This window comes from Ambystoma mexicanum, chromosome 1q, assembly GCF_040938575.1.
Source record: "Ambystoma mexicanum isolate Mex_15411 chromosome 1q, UKY_AmexF1_1, whole genome shotgun sequence".
Lineage (NCBI taxonomy): Eukaryota > Metazoa > Chordata > Amphibia > Caudata > Ambystomatidae > Ambystoma > Ambystoma mexicanum.
Genome location: NC_090922.1, coordinates 174,862,956 through 174,872,959, shown reverse-complemented (window position 1 = coordinate 174,872,959; position 10,004 = coordinate 174,862,956).

Genomic DNA, 10,004 nt, shown 5'->3' with positions numbered 1-10,004 from the left:
CCATAGATATGCAGGGTGGAAGTCCCAAGATCCGTCGCCAAAACTTCCCCTCGATGACCTGAAGCCATTTAAGATGTGAGTGCAAAAGTGCCTCTAGGCCATATGTCATCATAGGGGAAAAAACGTGTATGTACAACTGGCGAGTACCCCATAAAGTAAATCCTCCCTGCTTAATCGTGAAGCTATGTATCAAAGCCGCCACCTGTGCTGCTCTAATGGTGCAAGTTTGCTTACATAGAGTATAGTCTGGGCTCAAAATCAATTCCTAGGTAGTGGTACTGTGGGGCATACAAAAAATGTTCATTGCCCACCAAAAGGTTAACACAAGCTGTTCTTTTGCTCATAAGCCTCATAACCTTAGTCTTTTCTAGGTTAATAGAAAGGCCGTTATTATCCACATATTCCCATAGAGCTATGGCAGAACATCGTAATTCGCTGATGGTATGGTCTAAGATTACCATATCGTCTGCATATGCTAAAACGGGGCAGGGAGCCTGACCAATTTTGGGAGGACAATTTTTAGCTACAGATATTGCCATTGGTATGTACTACACATATAGATTTGTAAATAACTGGTGCAGTAACACATCCCTGCTTAACCCCCTTATTCTGATAGACCTTTTGTGTCATTCGTCCTTTCTGATCTAGTTTGAGTACGACAGATGTATTTTGGTGGCGTAATCTCAGGTAGTACAATAATCCTACTGGGCAGCCCATGGATTCCAATTTCCGCCATTATCGACCTCTGGGAATTGAATCATTATGAAGCCCTAAAATCTATGTACAATGCGTACAAAGGAGGCTGCCCCCTACACGCGCCCTGGTTCAAAGAATATCCATCACCATGAGGTTATGGGCGATGGAATAGCCTTGTCGAAACCCACTTTGGAATTTACACAAGATGTTTTCCTGGTCAGCCCACATCTGCAACTCTGCAAGTATCAGTGGGGCAAATCATTTTCCTGTAATATCCAACATTCATAAAAGTCAATAATTGTTCGGATCTGAATGGTCACGCTTTTTAAATACAGGTATCAGGATCACCGTTTGCCAAGAGCAGGGAATTTTACCTTCTATTAAGATCTTCTTGAATAAGATGGTCAGCAGACTGGCCTAAAACATGGCTTTTCATAACTATATTGGCCAATCCATTGGGGCCGGGGGCCCTTGAAGATTTTAGTAGGTTGCTCTTACTCAGTATTATATCATAGGATGCTTCTATGGGTGGTATCAATGGGATATTACTCAATGGGATTGGGTTCTCCATCTCTATAGTGGCATTCCGGTTTTCAAGGAATCTTACCCATTCCACACAACCAATTGGGTTCACTAATTGTCCTTTGATCGTCCCCCTTGCCTCACTTAATAGCGTCCAGATGCTCCATGTCTTTCTAGAGCAAATCGTCTGCACTAATCTTTGTCAAGCTGAGTTTCTCTCAGCATTTCTTTTCGCCTTAATAGTAACTCTATACTTATTCTTAAGTCTCCTCATGATCACGTAATATAGCTCTAATGTACTGTTTATTTTCTTAACAAAGCGGAGTTCCGCTCTAAGTTTCCTCTTGGTATCTCTGATTACCTTATCAAAAGGGGGCTTTCTACCATCCCTCGGTTCTCACCAGTTCTCACCGTTGAGCCCATAGACACGGCTGCATGCTTACCAGCAAATGTATGGATCCAATTCTCTATTGAGTTAATAGACATATAATTGAAATCAGGTAGGTTTAGGAATCTATCTGTTGATAAAGCTTCTATTTCCTGATTCACGTTCTTATCCGACGAGCTAATTCTTACACCCGCTTTATCCACATTTACATTACCCATAGACCTCGTCGCAAAACCACCAACAGGAATATTCAAGGTGCACAACAGGACGGAATGATCACTCCAATGATTAGGGCTAACTTCCATATCTCCAACATACAACTGCATTTAGGACAAAATTCTACAAGAAACTCCATTGTATGCTTACCAGGATGGTCGCTCGATGTTCGACCATTGATCATTTCTAACTCCCAATAATCAAACAGTTGCAACCATCCCCATCCCATTTTTGGTGTGTTGCATTTTACATTTCTCTTTTAACTTAGGGTTCTGAGATTCCTCCACCCGTCATGTGGCAGTTAAAATCGCCCATCACCATTACTGCTGAATTTTCAAATTGTATTGACCACGAAGCCAATAACTATGCCTCTTGTACTTGTTCCCTTACGACAGCTCTAGGGGGATTATAGAGACTCACAAGTACACATCTTTCAAGGCTACCCTCTTGTTCATATTCTACTTCAACTGCCATCAGATTAGTGTCGTGCTTCGAGTTGATCCGCCAAGAGACGATTGTGTTCACCACCCCAATCAGCAGACCCCCATATGGTCTACCTCTTTCTCCCCTTTTTGGATAGGATTGGTGAACAACATAACCATCAAGTATCAAAGGCCCCATTGCCAATGTTTCTTGTAGGCAGATACAGCTATATTTTGCAATAAGTTAGACTGAACCCTCAGCTGACAGCAGATGGGCAAAGCCTCTACAGTTCCATGTAAGGATAGTGAGTTCTCATTGTTTTTCTAAGACCTCAGGAAGCGAATCCACCAACCATTCTACGACTTGCTGCACATCCGCGATCTCCACCTTTTTCCCATTGGGTAAGCAAGGATATTCTATTTCCTTTAGCGGTGTCGCTATCTCTATTAGTATACAGCTCAAATCCTCTTCATTCAAGTCAACATCAATCTCCACATCCACTGCCTTCAGCTCAATTTTATACTTTATAATCATTTGTGCTTTTGACAAGAACTTACAATGTAGAGCAGACACATTAGGATTTGGTCCTTTTAGTGGCTCTGTAAATTGAAAATCGTCTGATTTAAGTACTCGCAATTGTGGTACTGAGTATAATCTAGTCAGAAATTCAGAGCGGGACGACCATTTTTGGTCGCCACTTTCATACAGGTTCTTGATCAGACATATACGATTTTCTGACAGTACACACTGCTCTTCACCCAATATTATTGATAGCGTGACTGCTTTATTCCACCTAATAGGTGAGCTTTGTGATTTATCCGGGCTTGCCATAGTTCTATTTTCTTCCACCTGTAAATCTGCCTCTAACATCTCCACATCTTCCACCAACTCTTTCGCCTTTTCTTGCTCCCGCAACAGCCAGCTAGTCAGATGACCACCTTCTCCTTTAGGATTTTTCTTCTTAGCTCTGGCTGCTCTTTTCTTGTATTTTTTAGTGCATAGACCGGGTACCCCCAACTCTGGCAATGGGGAAGGTATAGCACTTCGCCTCTTACTCATTTGCGCCCTTCTTGCCATTCTGCACTGCTTCCGTGAGATATACGTTTCTGCTCCAAGTTTAGATTTATCTCCCCAGCTTTCTGATCTTCCATCTCATTAACGATATGAATAGCTTCAGATAAATTATCTTCTACCTCCTCAGATTCTTTCTCCCTATTGTCATTAGCCGTGGCAAGAGCATTGGTATTAGCCAGTATGCGCCCCGACATTTGCAACAAGATCTTAAGAGCAAATTGCAAGGATGCAACGGATGACTGCAACTCAGCTATCTCAGTTGCCCCAGGATATGGACAACCCAGGCTCTCCACCTCCATGTCGGGGACATCCTCCATTGATGCCATAGCTAAATTGGGAGATGCTGATAATCTACCCGAACCCCCAGCCAAGTTGGATAGTACATGGGGAGTAGTAGCATGCCTGTCATCCTGCGACTCTCTGTTGCTTCCCACAGTGGTAGATACTTGCGGGGTCAACCCCCTCTGGATGTTCCAACAAAGTTCCAGCAACTAATTATTATCAATGTCCTCGAAGTTCGTCAAGCTCAATGAGCCACTCCCGCTGGGGCCTGGGATTATAGTTCCTCAATTATTGTCGAGTTAGTTTCATGTAGTGGATTCAGAATAAAAAACTCTGTGATCACACCTTGGTCATCTGGGATTGCATTTTTTATCTTCCTTTTTGCTTGTACTTTCCCACTGTCAGCTCCTCCTGCTCAATCTTTTTTGTATTAATTTGCTCCTTCATTCTTCGTAAATTATATTTAGTCTGGGCTAGTCTTTTCACCGGAGGCATCTCCCCACCAGGTGTAAGCACCAGGATAGTATTGGGGACTGCTTTATAGATCAGTACCTCAGCCTTCTGCCTGCTCTTTTGTTATTAACTCAATATCTGTTAATATGCAGTGAGCTTCTGCTCCATTCTCTGGTTACCATAGGCGTGGGCACCCTTCTCACCCACTCGCCCCTACACCAAAACAGCCACAGAACTGCCCCTGCCCTTCACTCCTCCGGTCTTTACCTATATAGGAGTTAAGAGAGCAGCTGCAGCTGTAATATTGGCTGCTGGGGGCACTACCTGGCAACAAGGGGAACCACGCGTTGCAATGATATGGGAAGGGGCCGTGTGCTCTATAAGATAGTTAGAAGAACAACTGCGGCTCAAATCACTGATTGAAAACAGAGAAGCACCGCCGTGAGCTAGAGGCGCACACCGCTAGTTATTAAGGGGCACGCATTGAGGTAATGCTAGGGAAGGCCGCAGGGACAACGTGCCTAATAAGAACACATAAGATCCTATCAGTGACACCCACGCCCACTCCCGTACATCCACTCACTCTGTAGTCCACTCTCCCAAAGATGCTGGTAAACAGACAGTCACAAGCTGTAACAAAAAGTGTCTTACTTTCCCTTAACACTGCACCAACACTGGGTAGAGCAATACGCTCCTCCCTGTACCTTGACCGCACCAACCTCCACGGCTTGCTTTCTCAGGCGTCAAGCAGAGCAGGCAGGACAGGCAGAACGCAGTCCACCTTCATATATCAACGTGTAGATCTACCACTCTGGGTCACTCGTTCGCTCGCCTCAAGACTCTCGCTGCCGTCAGGGAGTCAGATCAGAGGAAAGGACCTCTGTTTGCGTAAAACAGCATAGAGTAACGTGTCAAGCGGCACCTCACTCTCACTCTCTAACCAGAAGTTCGTCAGAGGCTGCTTCCGACACAAACGGTGCAACACCGAAAGAAGGTGTAGGGTTAATGATCTGGACCAATTTTATAACATACAACAGGGTTTGTCTAAAAACAGTTTTTGCATTCTGCTAATCAGATAATGGCTTTCTTTTGCTGTTATGGTCTATACCCACAAGTTGTTCCTGTGGTTAATTAAAAAAAATATATTTTGAAAAACAGCAACATGATTGGTTACATTATTTCTAAACATTTTAAAGTAAATTGACATTTTGTAGGCCATCTCGAAGGATTCAAAGACCTTACCCACAGATATACTCTTTTGGTTACCCTATCAACCTTCCTCCTCCCACTTCCCCCATATATTCTGCGCCTTCGTGGGGCATCCCCTTGCCGTGTAAATTCTTCTTTCTAGAGACATGCAAATGTCTACATCGTACACCCATGCACTGTATTCGGGGCGTTCCAGTGTTCCCCATTTCGCCATTATGTTGCACTATAAAAGGCTGATAACTGTAAATAAGAAAAAATGTGCACGTCAATTGAAAGAGTTTATGCCCCAAATTCCCTATAATAGTAGTTTCTGTTCGTATGGCATCTCTGTTCCCATGGTTATCATCAATCTATCGAGGCATGCCTCCCAGAAGCAATAAATCTATGGGCAGTCCCATATGATAGGAACGAAGGTACCCTCATCCCCACCACACGTTAAATAGTTTGGGTTCTTCATTTGACCCCATCTGAAGAGCAAGGTACGGGGGTAGTACACCCTACGTAGTTGCACAAGTCAGAATCTAGATGAGATCACAATCTCCCTAGGAAACATGCTGCCTCTACCTAGTCTTCGGATTCAATTGATCCCACATCCAATTCCCATTTCGTTTTGAGGTTAGTGAGCTCCTGTGTTGCAAAAGAAGATATGGGCTGGTGAAGTGTGGAGGTGACCTTGGTTATAATGTGGCATGGTAGGACATTTCTTTCTAGTGGCGAACATTGTGCGGTCTGTTGGAGATCTGTTATTTGTGTGCATATGGCATGGGATAACTGTAAGTAATGGAAGCGTTCTGCATCGAGTAGTTCACATGTATGTCGTAGCTCTGCGAAGGGCACAAGCCTTCCCTCTTTGATCAAGTCATCAAGTCTCAGGATGGTAGACTTAACGCACACTGTAAATGTGCCGATCTTGTTCACTTCGGGCATCTGTGCATTGTCCCACAGCAGCTGTGCCAACGTGAGTCTGTTCTACCAACCAATGTGTTTATGTACCCCATTCCATATTTGTATAGTGTGTTGAGTCATGCCGGGAAGGGATAGTTCCCAAGTTTTCCCATACAAGATTTGAGTCTGTCTAGGCCCCCCATCCATGCTTTCTCTGTCTTCATGTGGGTAAATTGTGAATCGCTGTGGAGCCAATCATTGATGGTTGCTAACTGACTCACCCTGTAGTACCATCGAACACGTGGTAGCCTGATGCCTCCCTCCCATATCGAGCATTGCAGTGTGGCCAGGCCAATGTGTGGTTGTTTACCACCTCAAAAGTTCCAGAAAAGCGTAAATCGTATTAAATTCCTGGTTAGGGATTATATGAGGGGCATTTTGAAGAATGTAGAGATACCTGGGCAGAGTTAGCATTTTAAACAGGGCGGCCCTTTCGAGTAAAGTTAACGGGAGACATTTCAAGTGTTTTCAATCATGTAAATAACATTATGCATTAGGATGGAGATTATAAAGGGGAAACCTCGAGTGATCAGCACTAATATGAATACCTAAATATTGGAATCCATCCTTCTCTATTAGGTATGGGCAATTGGGAGGGGGTGCCAGTCCCTCCCCATGTAGTGAACACAATACAGATGTTTTTCAATTCACCTTCAGCCCCCTGAATGTTTCATATTCTTGAAGCTTTCTTGTCACTACTGGACAAGACTGAATTGGGTTTCCCATTTAGATCAATAAATCATCAGCATACAGGGAGACCCGATGCTCCCATCCAGTTGCCTATTGAAAGCCAACTCATGTTGGGTCTGTTCTGGATTGGCTCGCTAATGGTTCCATGGCTAGAGTGAACAATAGGGGAGAAAGGGGGCATCCCTGTTTGGTACTGCGTCCCAGTGGGAAGGACCTTGAGATTGTTCCATTCACTCTGCCCTCTGCAATCAGTGTTTCATAGAGCAAGTAGACCCATAGGGTGAAATTGTTTCCGAATCCAATATGGGGAAGCCATTTGGATGCAATTTCTTCCCAGAGTGAAGTTGGGAGAAAGCACTGGTGAGTTCTTCCTCTGTGATTTCAGCTTCCAATTCCAGTGTCTGGTGGTCTGACAAGCGAGGGAGGGTGATGTGATGTAACAGATCAGTGCTCCATTGCCCTGAGGATTCTTGTGGTCTAAGATATAACTCCACAAATTAATCAGGAAAGGACAACACAATACCTTCATCTTCCCTAATCAATTCTCCCTCTTTGTTATCAGCCTCCTTATTTGTCTGTCCCCTCATCCCTTTTTTCCAGCCATGCAAGCATCTTCCCAGCCTTATCTCCGGCTTCATAAACACGACTAGGCATTTCCCAATGGGCCTGTCTTGAGTTGTCTACGGAGACATTTCAGAGTATTTCTCTGACCTTTAAAAGTGATCTATGTGCCTCTGGGGAACCCGTGCTAAGGAAATTTCTTCGAGAAGTAAGGCCTCATTTTCTGCATCTCCTAAGTCTTGCCATTGGGTTTTCCTCTTTGCCAAGATCCACAAGATCATTTCTCCTCTGAGTAGGGATTTATATCACTCCCACAGCGTCACCGGACCTTCGACTGTGCCCGTATTAAGAGCGAAAAACTTCTCAGTTTTGGTAGAAATGCCCTCAATAACTTTGGGAAAGGCAAGTTAGTAGTTATTTAAATGCCAGCACAATGCATGTTTCATTCTGCTGCTTTTAACCTCTAGTAAGAGCAGCACGTTATCTGAGATCGCCCTTTTGAGAAACCTTGTTGAAATCCGTTTCTGCGCATCTTGTCTGCGGAGAAAGAAATAATCAAGCCTAAACATAGAGGCCCCAAGTGGAATGAGAAGCCGCGCTCTTGGGAATATCATTCTCTCCATGGGTCACTCAGGCCCAGAAAGTAGATAGTCGTGTGGGTACGTTGGGAATTCTACCCCCGAGATGTGTTCTGTCTTGAGTCACATCCATAACATCGTTGAAATCACCCCCTAAAACATGCATGATGACTTGAAAGCAAAATGTTGAAATTATCTAAGTGTTCCATTGGCAATGGTGAAGGGTGATTGCCCCAAGAGTGGCACCCCACAATTCACCAATCAGCAGCACAAATCTACCCTGTGGGTCTTGCTGTACTGTCAATAGTTTGAGAGCCAAACGTGTATGCATGAGAACCAGAACCCCACTGGAACTGCTAGAGAATCTGGAATGTATTGAGGTCTTGTAATTCGAACACTAGAAGAGGGTACATAAGGAACCTGCCAGATGTGTTTCAGTGAGAAGCGCATTATCCCTGGTATATCTAACTTTTAATTGGTTTTACATACCTTCAAGTCAATACATACATTTTAAAATTACATAATAGTTCATTCGATAAGGGAGAGGAAATAAAAGGACAAAAAACACATAAAAGACATTTTGTAAAAGAATTTCTCACAACCTCAAATGTACAATTACTCTCAATTAAGATTAGACAGTGATTAGTTGATCAATATACTTTGTTCTTAGCAGACATGACCTGTGAACAAAACGAGCAGTGGAAAAGACTAAAGTCGGATGAAGATTCTGTTTTAGGAACAGAATCGCTGTACAAGGTCTCTTATCCTTGCCTCCTTTATCAATGGAATCAGGTATTTGTATCTCTCCTGCCTTTTTCCATAATCTTATCCAAAAAAGGACTGGCCTAAGACCTGCCTGCACACCCATGGGCATGACATCTAGTTCCAATAAAACCAAAGCAGCAGCGGGAGCACTGATTGGAAGGAGAGTCTGTTTTTTCAGGAATTTTTGCTCATTGATGGAACGTTTGGCAATGTTGGTGTGACCCCAAATTGCCACTGGAAGCGCCTGCTTTTCACTGATGTCGAAGGCAGGGGAGATTGCACCAGGCCCATGACTACCACGGAAGCCCTTAATTGACCTACAATATTTTTCTAAGGTAGCAGCAGCACGACCACTTGGGAAACCCAACCTTCAGACTCCTGGAATCTTACTCCAAGATATTCAAATTGCTTAACTTGGTCAAGCTGTACTCCATCTACCTTTAACACAAGTTGCCTAGATTTAGAAAAGCATGGTTTGAAAACAAGAACCATAGATTTTTCTATATTCCAACTCAATTGCAAGTCCTTGCACTTGGATGCAAAGATTTTCACAGCTTTATTCAGACCTTGCAGCATTGTTGCAAGAAGGACCACATCATCTGCATAGGATAATGCAGGGTATTTGTCCGCTGCCATCTTGGGGGCAATCCTGGCACCCCTCTATCAGTGCATCAAATATTTCTTAGATGCACAAATTAAACAAAAGGGGTGCCAGGGCACAAACCTGTCTTACCCCCTTTGTATCTCCAAATAGACTTGTTTCCTCACCTCCCAGGCTATAGCAAACAGATGCACTATTTTGGGAATACAATAACTTTATTATCCCAACCAACTCCAATGCAACTTGACGTAAAATCAGAAGGTTCCAAAGTGTTTTCCTCGAAAGTGAATCACAGACAGTGTGAAGATCAAGAAAGGCAGCACACAATTTAATTCCCTTTATTTCTGTACCAGTAAATAAAGAATATAACATTGATCCAAAGTGCCTCTGTTCTTTTTAAAACCTGCTTGAAGGACACTAATGATTACACTTCTATCGACCCAGTTCTGGAGACATGCAAGAATGATTTTACCAAAAAGCTTACCGGCACTATCCAAAAGATATATAGGGCGGTAGTTTGCCGGGAGACTCCTACCACCTTCCTTGTACAGGGGAATTATCGCAGCCCTGTGCCACAAATCCGGAATTATGCCCTGCCTAA